The sequence below is a fragment of the Harpegnathos saltator genome, unplaced genomic scaffold (genome assembly GCF_003227715.2).
Source record: "Harpegnathos saltator strain DR-91 unplaced genomic scaffold, Hsal_v8.6 scaffold294, whole genome shotgun sequence".
In the NCBI taxonomy this organism is placed as follows: domain Eukaryota; kingdom Metazoa; phylum Arthropoda; class Insecta; order Hymenoptera; family Formicidae; genus Harpegnathos; species Harpegnathos saltator.
In genome coordinates this window covers 75,137-89,218 of record NW_020230088.1, presented here as the reverse complement: position 1 = coordinate 89,218, position 14,082 = coordinate 75,137, and the positions used below count along the sequence as shown (strand labels likewise).

The 14,082-nt window shown below is 41.0% G+C and overlaps 1 protein-coding gene across 3 annotated transcripts in view; it reads left to right on the top strand.

Moving 5' to 3' along the window:
• The window catches only part of LOC105186728 (ecdysone-induced protein 78C), a 104,390-nt gene that overhangs the window by 19,108 nt on the left and 71,200 nt on the right, over positions 1-14,082 (top strand). The window lies entirely within an intron of this gene.

Here is a 14,082-nt window from a genome sequence, read left to right as displayed (position 1 = left end):
TATTTGTTTATCCGTTTTTTCTCCGTATTTTCATGCTTGCGCGCTCAAACGCGAGGTGAATCCGATTCTTCCTATCTTTCTCCGGGGTCTTGGATCTCTCGAGAGGAGTCCAACGAAACTGTACTCTACCGAAGAATCGAAAGCGATCGCGAAAGCGTCAGGCCACAGGCTTCTACGCGGAATTTAATGTGGATTATCTTTTTATAAATGATAATTTTTAAGCTTGTAAATAACAAATATAAACGTAAGCAAAATAATAAATTTAAAAATAAATGAATAATTATGTGGGCGCGGTGCGAAGCAAGGCACGTTCGTCGAGTCGAAGAGAATATTGATCGCGTCAGTTTGTCCGACAAGTCGGAGAGATTCGCCGGAAATGAATAATTCGAAGTTGTCCCATCGAGACGACATCGCTGGTCAACTCGATCGGCCAGTGAACGTTTACGAAAATCAACGTGAACGAGACGTGTCATAATTAATTAACCCTTTGTTGCGTAGTGGTTCTTCCAGAGTGCCACCTATCATCCAAGCTTGTTTTCCCAATCATTTAAATTTTTCACATATTTAGCATATTTGGTATTGTTGGACTACTAAAATGTTCCTCTAACTAATACGTCAACTTTTAGAGTCATTTCAAATAAGTACTTTATTATGAATAATATACTGAGCATTGAACAAAACTGTCGTTTTTAGAGAATAAATTCGTTTACATGAAATTTTAAGTAATAACGTATACTTAAATAAAATCATTATCGGGGGTCGCAGAATACGAATCCGGTGTGAAAAATACAAAATTCAAAATGGCGGACCTAATATGGTGAACGGAATTTTCAAAATCAGTCGAATTTGCTTAAAACTTGCCACTCGGAGGTTTTTGAAGTCGCTAAATACGAATCCGGGTGAAAAATACAAAGTTCAAAATGACGAATTTCATATGGTGAATATAGTTATGAAAATGAAAGAATTCAATTTGAAAATGGCTATTGATTGGGTTTTTCTATATCGTAAATATTCTATAATTGATCGTCATAGCTCTGGCATTTCGAATTTTCGATAACGAATTTGTAATTAGCAACCTCGAAAACCCTTAAGTAATAAATTTCAAGCGAATTCAGCTGATTTTGAAAATTTCGTCCGCCATATTGGATCCGCCATTTTGAATTTCATGTTTTTCACAGTGGATTTGTATTCAACGACTCTGAAAACTCCCGAGTGACAAGTTTCACAAAATTATATTCATTAGAAAAAAACATGCAACAAAGGGTTAATCGTATTCGCTGAGTTTTGGAATTTCGATGATACGATATGTCGGAATTCCAAACTCGCGGTCTCTCGTTACGTCTACTTCCTACTAATTAGTTTTCCACGAGATCTGAAAAGGAAACTGAACGTCCTTTAATATGCAACTCGTCGTTTTATATAGGAGTGTCTATTTATGGTTCGGCGATATGTTATACGTGCGGGTATCTATGTTTCAGCGTTATTTTATATCCCAAGCACAGACGCACGCCTACGTATAGCGCCTTTGTTACAAAGGTTAGAATACAAATTCAAAAGGTCGCGCTCATAATGCGGTATTCACAAATCGTCTGATCGTTCGCAAGCGGTCGTCGTATCGCCGCCATGCACCCATAATCCGATTGCGACCTCTATGATGTCGGATAAATCGAATAGAATCGGGACTGTATTCCGACGCATCACGCTAATGAGCATCGCGTGTAAGAATCGTACGTACGCGATAGGTATCGAGAGAATCGTGCACCATCGTGCTGGCGAAGATTGACTGGAAAATCGGTTTTTGAGGCAAATGGACCCGGTAACCGGACGTTTAAACGTAGATTCTCACAAAAAATATAATATATAATATCAAGAATAATTTTGATATAAATATTTGCATTTATTCGAAAACTTAAGACTCCCTTCAACAGAAAAAATAATTTAACCCTTTGAAGCACGCATTTTCCTATGCAATAATAAAAGAAACTGATTATGTATATCAGGGTTTCCTGGGTCACTGATTACGAATCTGGAGTTAAAATTTTAAAATTCCAAATGGCGGATTCAATATGGCGACTTCAAATGGTTAACTTTGATATGATATTATGGATATGTATTATAGCAAACTCGGTATATAAAGGATGTCCCAAAATTCACGCAAGAAATAATTTTGATAGAAAACACAGGTTTATAATTAAAAACTGTAAATTTTTTATTGATTCATAAAATATACAGTATAGGGTTATGTATGGAATAGCATATCGGGTAAACGGCCAAGAGAATTCGTTGAATGAATTATGGAACAACAACAAGTGGATGTTGATTTTTCGAACAAAATCATCTTCAGCGATGAGGCTCATTTTCATCTTGATGGCTTGGTTAATCGACAAAATTATCGCATTTGAGGTTCAGAAAATCCACGAGTGATTGTTGAGAAACAAATGCATCCACAACGTGTCACTGTTTGGTGCGGATTTTGGGCTGGAGGCATCATCGGGCATCATCGGACATCATTCTTCTTCGAAAATGCGGCTGGTCAGGCAATAACAGTTAATGGTGCTCGCTATCGCAACATAATAAACCAGTTTTTTGTGCCTAAATTGCAAGATATGGATGTGAACGACATGTGGTTTCAACAAGATGATGCCACATTCCATACAGCCCGAGAAACAATTCATTTACTGCATGAATAATTTCCTGGTCGTGTAATTTCCCGTTTTGGTGATCAGATTTGGCCGCCCAGATCATGCGATTTAACGCCGTTGGACTTTTTTCTTTGGGGTTTTTTGAAGTCTAAGGTTTATGCCAACAAGCCCACGACCACCCACGCCTTGAAGGAGGAAATTGAGCGCTATATCAACGAAATTCAGCCACATTTATGCAAAACGGTCATGGAAAATTTCAACAAAAGAGTGCATATGTGCCAGCAAAGCCGTGGAGGCCATTTACCCGATATGCTATTCCATACATAACCCTATACTGTATACTTTATGAATCAATAAAAAATTTACAATTTTTAATTATAAAACTGTGTTTTCTATCAAAATTACTTCTTGCTTGAATTTTGGGACACCCTTTATATATTTCTTCGATCATAGATGACGAATATAGAGTCGAAATTAAAAAAATTCAAAATGGCGGATTCAATATGGCGATTTCAAATGGCTAACTTTGATATGATATTATGGATTTTAATTTCAGAAATCTGATAACAAATTCGTGATCAGCGACTCAAAAAACCTCCATGTACCTATTGCTGTCGAAATTGAAGGCTTTTGAACATTTTTGTCCACATATTAAATCCGCCATTTTGAATTTCGGAAATCTGATAACAAATTCGTAATCAACGATTCAAAAAACCTCCATGTACTTATTCCTGTCGAAATCGAAGGATTTTGAACATTTTTGCCCACCATATTGGATCCGCCATTTTGAATTTCGAAATTCTGACCCCGGATTCGTAATCAACTTCAAAAACGTAAAATAAACAAGTTTCGTTACGACTGTTTATATAGATCACCTCGTTAAATGAATTTTTATTGAAAAATATAATTTTATGCAATTTGTTTATTTACAGGATGCTTAAATTTAAAAAAATTGACATTTTGCATTTTTAGCACGTATATCAATACCTAACATATCTTAGAAGTAAAAAAAATTCGAACGATAATATCGAAAACATAGCTTAAATCAGAGCTCGGCAAAGTTTACAACTTTCGGCCGATTTTCGGAAGCTACGCCTTCTATTTCCCCTTACCGCGCTGCGGATCCAGCAACTGACGATCGCGGCTCGCGACCTCAGAACCGTTGAAACCATAAGGCGCATCTATGTGGTTTAAAAAAGAAACGCGTCGGCAATAGTACCTCATGGGTGACGAGGAAACCTATTATGTTACCTTCTAATTATAAAAATATAAGAAAAGAAATATATATATACTTATACAAGTATATACTTGTACATATTTGTACAACATATTATACATATAGTTGTATCGATACATTTCTTTTTCAGCCTTTGAGGTGCGTTGAAGGAGCGCGTTGTCAATGTTAACATGTTATTCTATCTTTAACGCTCATTACATGTACAAGGATTGAATGACGCGTTAGCGCTGATGGACGTACTCCCCGAACGCATCTTTAGTAGGCACCACATAGATGCGCCTTATGATCTCAACGGTCCTGAGGTCGCGAGCCGCGACCGTCAGTTGTTGGATCCGCCGCGCGTTAAGGGGAGATAGAAGGCGTAGCTTCCGAAAATCGGCCGAAAGTTGTAAACTTTGCCGAGCTCTGGCTTAAATAATTAAAAATGAAGAAAGAAAAGGTGACATTATGAGATTCCATCGTGCTTCAAAGGATTAATGAATTTATTAACGATCGACCATTATTTTGCCAAACCATAGGTGCACACTTATTTAGTTAATTTTTATTTTAATACAATAGTATCAAATTTGGTATATTTGTTTCCAACTAATCGTCAAATATTAGAGATTTTTTACAATAATTATTACTTCATTCATTATTGTTAAAATAATTACTTCCATTCATTATTGTTAAAATAAATAGTAAAAGTTTTTTCAAAGTGGTCGGATACTGCGATTTATTCAGCCATTGGGACATTTACCTTGGTTGCTTGTGAAGCGTGCTTTACTCGCTCACGACGTTATTCGCCCGTGAGAAAAGTCAAGCACTGACATTTCACTCGAGCCGAAAGCGTGCGAGTGAAATTGTTCTCTTCCCCCCGCGTGTCCGTTCCCAGCTCTTTCTCTGTATGCTGCATGTTTGTCCGAAGATCCTGCGAGAGCGATTATTTTCGAACAACTCGCGCAGGTCCTCGGTACTTTCGCGTCCGACGCTGCCGATGAGGTGAATTGTCGTGAATCGGACTCCTCGCTTCGAGAACAATTGGCGGAAGCAGTTCGAAGTTTCCAAAGTTGCCTCGCTCTTGCGAATTTGTTCGCGCGCGGCAAGACAGAGCACGGCGAAGTTATTTAGAGTTATTTAGATTTTTGAGATGAACGATCGCGGGGTGTACGCGACCCCGATAAGGGACGGAGAGACCACACTTTAGCGTTGCTTACATTATACACGAGCCGGCCTGAAGATCGCTCGACGACGATCTGATGGCGAATCACCGAAAATCCAACTTTGAATTTCAATCTCGAGGCGGTCAAGGTCCATCGAGAGTAATTCTATTCAGAAACGCGAATCCCCTCGGTGATAAGAGGCTAACGTACGCGCGCACGCCGGCTATTGTCGGCCGATTCTCTCTCACAACGGAGAGGAACGGCTTACGCTGTGTCATACAATGGCGGATATTTTCGGTCACTTCGCGAAACACACTCGCGAAATCTCGCGAGATAAATTAATTTCGACCATACGTCGCCGAGTGAGTTTCACTCGCGATCCTCTGTGCGTTCTAATGCATAATACAAGAGCTCCTTACAAACGAAACTTTACAGGCGTGCCGCCCCTACGATTAACGCGAGCTCGCGTTACGCGTAATTCCGAGCGAATCTTACCTGAATCTGAACATGAGCGAGTTTGACTTTTCGTTCACGGTGTCAAATATTAACCGCTTCGTTGACATTGACGCACTTTTGCGTCGGAATAAAGACGTGTCGTAAATGGTATTGACGCATTAATGCGCACATTGTTTATTTTTTTATTGACTGGTCCGATCTACGTAAAAATTGGTACTCTAAGGTTTTTGAGGTTACTGAATAAGAATTTGAGGTCAAAATATGGCAATTCATGGCAATGGCGGACCCAAAATGACGGACCCAAAAATAAAAATCTATATGATTGGTATGAAACTCGATATTCGGGAGTTTTTTGAGTCGCTGAGTAAGAATTTGAAGTCAACATTAAGTTTCATTATAATCACAACAATTTCCTTTTCTTGACTACCATATTGGACCCGCCATTTTGAATTTTCATATTTTGACCACAAATTCGTACTTAGTCACCCGAAAAATATTTTAGTACCGACGTATGTAAAAATCAAACACGATTTATATATTGCCATTTTGGGCCAGTTGATGCTATTTCTCAGTGCCAACAAAGTGATTAAGGATGATTTTTCTGCAATTGTACGCACGCGCGCGCGTGTGACGTGGCATGAAATTCGTACGGAAAAGGCTGCTCTCCTCGGCAGCGTCCGAAGCGAGCCGGCTCTCTCGGTCGTCGGTAAAAATCGAAGCTCATTGACACTCCTTTCTTTTTTCTTCTCTTCCGATCGCGACGTCAAATGTCGACGCCGGTGCGAAGTAGAATCGGGTTGCAAGTCACGATTTTATCGGCTATACGAATCGTAAAAGCCAAGAATGCCGTATCCCGCGTACGACTTTCTTACACGGAATGCAGCTTGGCGGCTCTCGAGTGTTTTCCATCGGGGGAACCGAGTATCCCGAATATACGGGAAGAAATGGCGCGATTACGCGGCACGTCCGTCAATTACCGGCCATCGGAAAAGCTATCGGACGGCGGACGGACGGACACGCCGCGCCGGCGAGCGGAAGAAAGTTTTTCCGACCGCTATTTCGCACCGTCCTGTTTATTAATCAACGGTGCGCGTCTTTTCGTTCTCATCGTTTTTTATTATCGTTTGAAAATTCAATGTTGTATGTGCGAGAGACGTGCACGTTTCAGATACTTGAAAATAACTGTATTGCAATGCGGATAGCTCACGCGACTAATTCCGCGACCGTGAAACCATTTCGAAGTTTCTTACGAGAACAATCGCAATCTTTTTGCAGACAGTGGTTGCAGCTTTAGCGAGAGGCTCGATTTGATTGCATCGCGGCATGACGCGAGTTACTAATTGCCCGCTCGAGCGCGAAAACATCGATGACGATTGCCGCGAGAGTCATTGACGTTCTCGCATGTCACGTAAATCGCCTTCCTGGAACGAAGGCCACGAGAAAGTTCGTGCCGCTGGTTCAGTGCCACGGTCACGCTACGTGCGTGGCATCGATAGCGACGAAAGTAAACTAAATCCGAAAGATTACGCAACTCTATTTTAAAAGTCATCTGACGTGCCGCCGCCGCCGCCGTCGCCTCCTCCTCCTCCTCCTCATCCTCCTCCTCCTCCTCCTCCTCCTCCTCCTCCTCCTCCTCCTCCTCCTCCTCCTCCTCCTCCTCCTCCTCCTCCTCCTCCTCCACCTCCTCCACCTCCTCCACCTCCTCCGCCGCCTCCGCCGTCGCCGCGGCCGCTTCCTTTCTCGTTCCTTCTTTCTTCTGGTATTTCATTGATCGCCACTCATTTCTTCTTTCGTCTCTATGTATGTCTGATAAAATATTGCGATTTTCCACAGAGAACTTGCGAGAAGCTTAATCCGTTCGATCATTTTCTTAGAAAAATGAGCGAACGGACTTCACGCCGCGACGTTCGTTTCTCGCGTTATAATTGGAAACTTGCGACAAAATTAGCGCCTGCCAGCCCCTGATTTGATTTTGAAATAGATTTCAATTAATTAATTATATGAATTTGAACGATACTCGACGAAATTTGCATACGTGACTAGAATCGTCGAGCGCACGCATGCGCGCGCGAATAATTTTCCCAGATTGTTTCTTCTTTAAAGACCATTTTTCAAAATTAACTTTTCCGCTCCTGGACCTCCGCTTCTGGACTCGATTGAAAAGTATCGATCATCTTTGTGCGCTCGTCTTTCTCGTGTTCTTATTTTATACACACACACACACACGTGTATGCATATACACAGTGTGAGCCGCATGTAATTTTACACGCTTTATCGAGGAACGTTATTCGAAAATCCGAAAATCTGAAAAATCTCATTCCCTTCGTACACACACAACGCACTTAACGCGCTTACGAGTTACCTTCGTACGCTCACGCACGTACGAAGAGAGGAGTCGGGATAAAGAGAACGCGGGTATTAACGCGAGGAAATATTCCGTGCACTGGCAAAAAGTAACGCGGTATTCCATTATCCTCGTCGGCACGATGCAAAACCGGTCGAAATGATTGGATTTTTATCTCCGCTCTCTCTCTCTCTCTCCCCCCTCTCTCTCTCCCCCGTCTCTCTCCCCCTCCCTCGTTCCCTCCTTCCTTCTCTCCTTCTTTCTTTCTTTCTTTCTTTCTCTGCTCTCCTTGGTCTTTTTCTCTTTCTCTTCCTCCCTCTACGGCCGTTCTCCATCTCGATTTTTCCTTCTCACGTTCTATCCGTCTCTTCCTCTCTTTCTTCCTCCACACACTCGTTTGCGCGTATATACACATGTCCTGCGAATGTATTCATCTCGCTCGTTCTCCGCTCGACTCTCCGTCTCTTGCTTTATCCTACGGGACACGCGGAAAGATCGCGCCGGTGTCAGACAAGGAGCGAGACCGCATACATACATACATATATATATATACACACGATTACGCACACGGATGCACGGGTGACTCGCGCGTGAAGACGCACATGCATGTGCGTAAAGACGTGCTTGTGTGTACACACGTGCGCACTGTTACCGTGTGACTCATCCAGGTACATTGCACCCGGTACGTGTCCGGTACGAGCTTGAACGTACACTCGTCGACTATCGCAAGAGCCGATTTTTCCGATTTTTTCAGTTTGCCACAACACGAAAATCGGTCGCTATCGGTCAGGCGTCGCCACGATATCCGATGCGATCGTCATTATTGTCTTCGGATATTCACTCGAGCTGACATTCTTCCAATTTCCGTTTAATCCTTTGACCCACGAATTTTTCCTTTTAACCGATTTCTATAAAACTTTGTATCCAGGGGTTTTCTCTGGGTTGCTGATTACGAATCCGTTGTCAGATTTTTGAAATTCAAAATGGCGAATCTAATATGGCGGACGTAAAATTCAAAATTCAACCAATTTCCGTGGAACTAGGTATCTAGGGGTTTGTAATGTCGTTGATTACAAATCCGTTGTCAGATTTTCGAAATTCAAAATGGCATAGAAATTTGGATTTTTTAAAATTCTCGCTTCTCAGTATTGAATCAGCCATTGTGCATTTTGGAATTTCAGATGATGGATTCATAATTAACGACCCAAACACTCCTCAAAACCAATTTTTTTAGAAATAGAAGTCTTTTTTAAATTTTCCATCCGACATATTGGATTGGTCCATCTTGAATTTTGAAAATCTAATGATGGATTCGTAATGAGCGACCCAAGAAAACCCTAGATACCTAGTTTCACGGAAATTGGTTGAATTTTTAATTTTATGTCTGTCATATTGAATCCGCCATTTTGAATTTCTAAAATCTGATTCAATGGATTCGTAATCTGTGTCCCAAAAAAATCCGTACGTATTAATTCCCAGGTAAAAATAGTTAATTCTTCGTCTTGGCATATATTTATTCTTGAAAACATTTGATTGTGTTTACTTATTTACTATTAGCAATAATAAATTTGAAGAATTTATAAGTAATCATAATTATTTTATACTAGTTAAGGTCTTAAGAAGCTAGAAAATACAATTGCTAAGAAATCAATCATTAAAACTGCTCATAAAATATAAAAAACTGACGGAATGTAGGTGAGTCTCTGGGTGTCCGCCTGCGCCACAAAGGGTTAAGGGAATCTATCGAGAAGGTCTACCGAGAGAAGGAGACTTCTCGATGAAGCAAGGGATCGTAGCAGGTTACAATTTTGCGAAATCGGATGCAAAATGTAAGTTCGTCTTTGCGCTGTTGACGAACAGTGAAAAAATGTGCAGATACATAAAGTATCATTTAAATTGGAGCAAACAGTTTCTTAGTTATTCTGTCGACATAGACATACTTTTCAGCCAATCAAATTTCACTATTTCGACATGCACTCGTTCGCTCGCGCGCGCGATTATTTTTCCATGTCGCGTCGTTTAACTTAGCAACTATCGATCGACCATTTGTTTTCTCGTGTCTCTCGCAGTGTCTTCGTTTCTTTCGTCTTTGCAGATTCACGCGTAAAAGCGAAAATCTGTCGGTATAAAGGGCGCGAGAACACTTGTCGTCGTCTTTGGCTTTGGCTCAAATTTGCGTTTGCGCAATGCGTCGAGAATCGCACGTGAATTATAAACAATCGCTTCAATAAATATCCTTCGATTCATTTTCTCATTCTTCTTCACCGTATTCGTTTCCTTCTTCTTCTTCTTCTTCTTCTTCTTCTCCTTCTCCTTCTCCTTCTCCTTTTCCTTCTTCTCCTCCTCCTCCTTCTTTTTCTTCTTTTTCTTCGTCTTCTTCTACTTTGCATTCTTTTTTCTACTTATTTGCTCTTATGCGCCTTGCTTTCTATTGCTGCGACGTTTCCTCCGCCACTTCTCCTTCGTACTCTTCGTGTTCGCGATTTTTCTCTTCCTTGTATACTTCTTTTTTCTCATTTCTTCTTTATTGTTCTCTTCTCTTCTCATCCCTTCTCCTCGTTCGTCTTACCGCGTATAGTAATGCCAGTGCCTTTCTCTCCGTCTCTTTTTTCAATGTGGGTCCCCTCTAGCTCTCGACGCTGTCTCTTTCTCTCTTCTATCGGCATTTTCTCTCTCTCTCTCTTCCTCTTTGCTTATCTCTATCTTTCTCTTCCTCGCACCTCAAGAGCATTGAACTCTTGGTAGGGTATATCATCGGTGAAGTGATGCTACCAGCATGTGTTCGTATGCGAGTATGGCCACCAACACGCGCACGTGGCTTCCACCGTACTGTATATTTCTCGTCTCTCTCTCTCTCTCTCTCTCTCTCTCTCTCTCTCTCTCTCTCTCTCTCTCTCTCTCTCTCTCTCTCTCTCTCTCTCTCTCTCTCTCTCTCTCTCTCTCTCTCTCTCTCTCTCTCTCTCTCTCTCTCTCTCTCTCTCTGCTTCTCTCTTCCTCTCTTTCTCTTTTTCTCTGTCACTGCCTCTCTCTCTCTCTCTGTCTGTCTCTCTCTCTCTCTCTCTCTCTCTCTCTCTCTCTCTCTCTCTCTCTCTCTCTCTCTCTCTCTCTCTCTCTCTCTCTCTCTCTCTCTCTATCTCTGCCTCTTTGCATCAGATGCTTAGTGCAGTTTTCTTTCTTTCCCTCTTCTTCTCGTCTTCCTTTGTAATTTTCTTTTTTTCTTTATCTCATTTCTTGGATGGCGACGTCTACTTCCTTACTTTCTTTTTGAGCGCTCTCTCGTCAGTCGAGGCTCTTTCTTCTTCCCTTTTCCCTTCGACTTTGCAAACTGGAGTGCAATATTGCGTAAGTATTAAATAAAATGTATCGCTTATCCACGTGCTGCTATTGAAGCTACGCCAATGTTCGAAGGACATTCAAATTCTTCAGACAATGTCGGACACCTTTTGTCCAAGTTCGATCTTCCCGCCGAAGAAATTTGCAGCGCGTGCTTTTCGTTGCGAAAGTCGTTATCCGATTTACCGGGTAAATTTTAACCAGTCATTCGACCCGTTCCTTGGATACTTCGCTCCACCCGCTACATCTCGCATGCATTTGGGTGCATCGCACTTATTTCCTGTAGCGTCCTGGATCGCAAAGTAAGAGAGCGCATTTATAGCTAACGCCCGGTCTTTGTAGTACGTTATTGCGTTTGTCGTCCCTTGTTACCCAAAGTTCAAAGTTTCCAATGGAAGAGAATAATCTCCGAAGAAGTACACACACACACACACACACACACACATATATATATATACACACAACATTCTAGTAGCGTGGAATGTAGAACGTAGAGAGCAGAAAAAGAGCGAATGACGGCTGTTGAAGGTTTCGCAGGTGTATCCGCGAAATGAATCCGGTACCCGATCGAGAGGATCGACTCGATTGGTGCAAAATGATCATTCACCACGTTGAAATTAAGCGAGATTAATTCAGGCCGGTTATTTTGCGTGCGCCGGGCCGAGGTGTGTATCCTCGCGTGTGGCCGGGCGTGCAAGTAAGTGCTACAATAATGGTCGGCTGATGGGAACGCCCTCAGCACGTTCCTAGACTTCCCTTTACTTTTCGAGTCAAGTCTCGAGAAGTCGGTCGATGACTTGTATTATGCAGATACGCAGGTGGCCGAAAAGAGAGACGAGACGTGAAATAGAGAGAACACGGCGGATCCGCTTGATGGCGGCGAATAACGCGCCGAAACTTTCGGCTTTTACCGCGTTTAATAATTTTAACGTAAAAAAACCGTGACTTCTCCCGCCCTATGTTATATCCCTTTGAGCTTTTTTATTTTTCGTATCCTTTTTTCTCCCTACGTCGCGGCAAATAATACCGTTGGAAGAAATCATGATTCCGCGATGGGCGCGTCGAGCGACGCTCGAGCGACTCGGGATTGTAGTTTTGAGCAAAACAACGATCCGTCGCTTTTGCGTACCGCGCCGCGGCTACCTTAACGAGGTTACCGTTTTACCGGGATCACTGTTTGCCGTGCCGAAGGCTCAGACCTCTTCGTCGCATCGGTCGCTCCGTGATTGTGATTTGTCGAATCCGACGGTGCGCACACGTTGCTTCGCGGTCAAACAAGTCCAGTCCAGCTTCTTGGTGAATCTCGCGGTTGCCGATGAATTCCTTTGATTCTCAGCTACATACATCGTCGTAAAAAAAAAAAAAGAAAGTTTGCGAAGCGATTATAGATATCTGATAGATCTTGATAAATTTTATTACAGCACGTGGTTATTTTTAACAGGAGGGATCCTCCGTCGATATATAAGGTATTATGTGTTGATTAAAGAGGAGAATAAGATTACTTACCCTCGCCGTAAAAATAGACGAGTCTGACGAGTACGTGTAATAGAGTGTCAGTGATGATTAAATTGACGTTTAACTCTTATAGTGCCGAACAACGATATATCATTGTTAGCAACACTTGCGAAAAGTACCAACAACGATATATCGTTGCGCATATGATGGCGCCTTACTGTTCGCATCGCGAGAGAACTCTGTTTCAAAATAAATTTATAAAACATTATAAATGGTTGAATTCCTCTTCAGAAGAAGTCCTATGTGAGATGTTCCACGAATTGAAAAAATTGTTTATGGGTTTAATTTTCTGTTATATCCCGCGATGCTTCTAATGCTTGCTGCTCATTATGTGATTATCATTTAGTTTTGTGTTTTGATATCAGTAATTTTGTTACAAATAATTGGAAATACAGTATTTATGCTTTGTACCGCGTATTCTATAATACATCAAACTATGACCAAACGATGATTCTTTTTATTTGTAAATACTGTTCATAAAAAATAACTGATTTTTCCATTTTACCTAATGATTTTGAATAAACATTATTAGTACGATTTTCAACAAATATTGAAATACATTTGACATTAATTCATTCTCTCTTTATTTCGTAATATGTTCCTTTTGAATTTGGTAAATATCATTCTTACTTTTATGTTTATACTTTTTTTCTTAATCCTTACTAAATTACATCAACTTGGTTCGGTATTCTTCGCTTAGGTACAATTCTTCGGCACCAAAAGAGTTAAATTCAACCTTACAGACGAGTCTCGAAATTTTTGTTCGGGGATACCGATTCTGATATATCGCCTCCCCTTCTTACAGCGGGACATTCATGTAATTCGTAGAGATGTGCGAACTATTTGAATTCTAATCGAATCGAATCGAATCTAATGTAATTCGATTCGAATCCGAATAATTCGAAAATCTGGAATCGCGAAGATTCGAATGAAATACATTAGCGTTTGCGCGCATCAGCTACAAAATGGGCCATCTGGGCCGTAATATGTTTGAACTCTTAACTTGTAATTAAATTAACTTATAATTAATAACTTAATTATAAATTACTTTAAATATTTAAATATATATTTTACTTTAAGATACTATTACAATATCAATATTCCCTTTCATGTTAAAAATCTTCTATCATTATTTGAATGTTTAATAGTCATGTTAAATTTTTTAATGTTAAATTTTTTAATGAATTCGAATCGATTTCATTCGACTCGATTCGAATTCGAATTTAAAAAATGAGACTCGATTCGACGTAAAAATTCTTGTTTCGCGCATCTCTAGTAATTCGTGGATGCGAACGTGCCCTACGTGCTATTTCCTTTCTCGCCGAGCCGCGCCGTGACTTTGTGCGCGTACGTACACGTGCTTTTTTTGTGCGCGTGTACCTGTGCGCGTACTACACAACGCGCGGTCGTGCA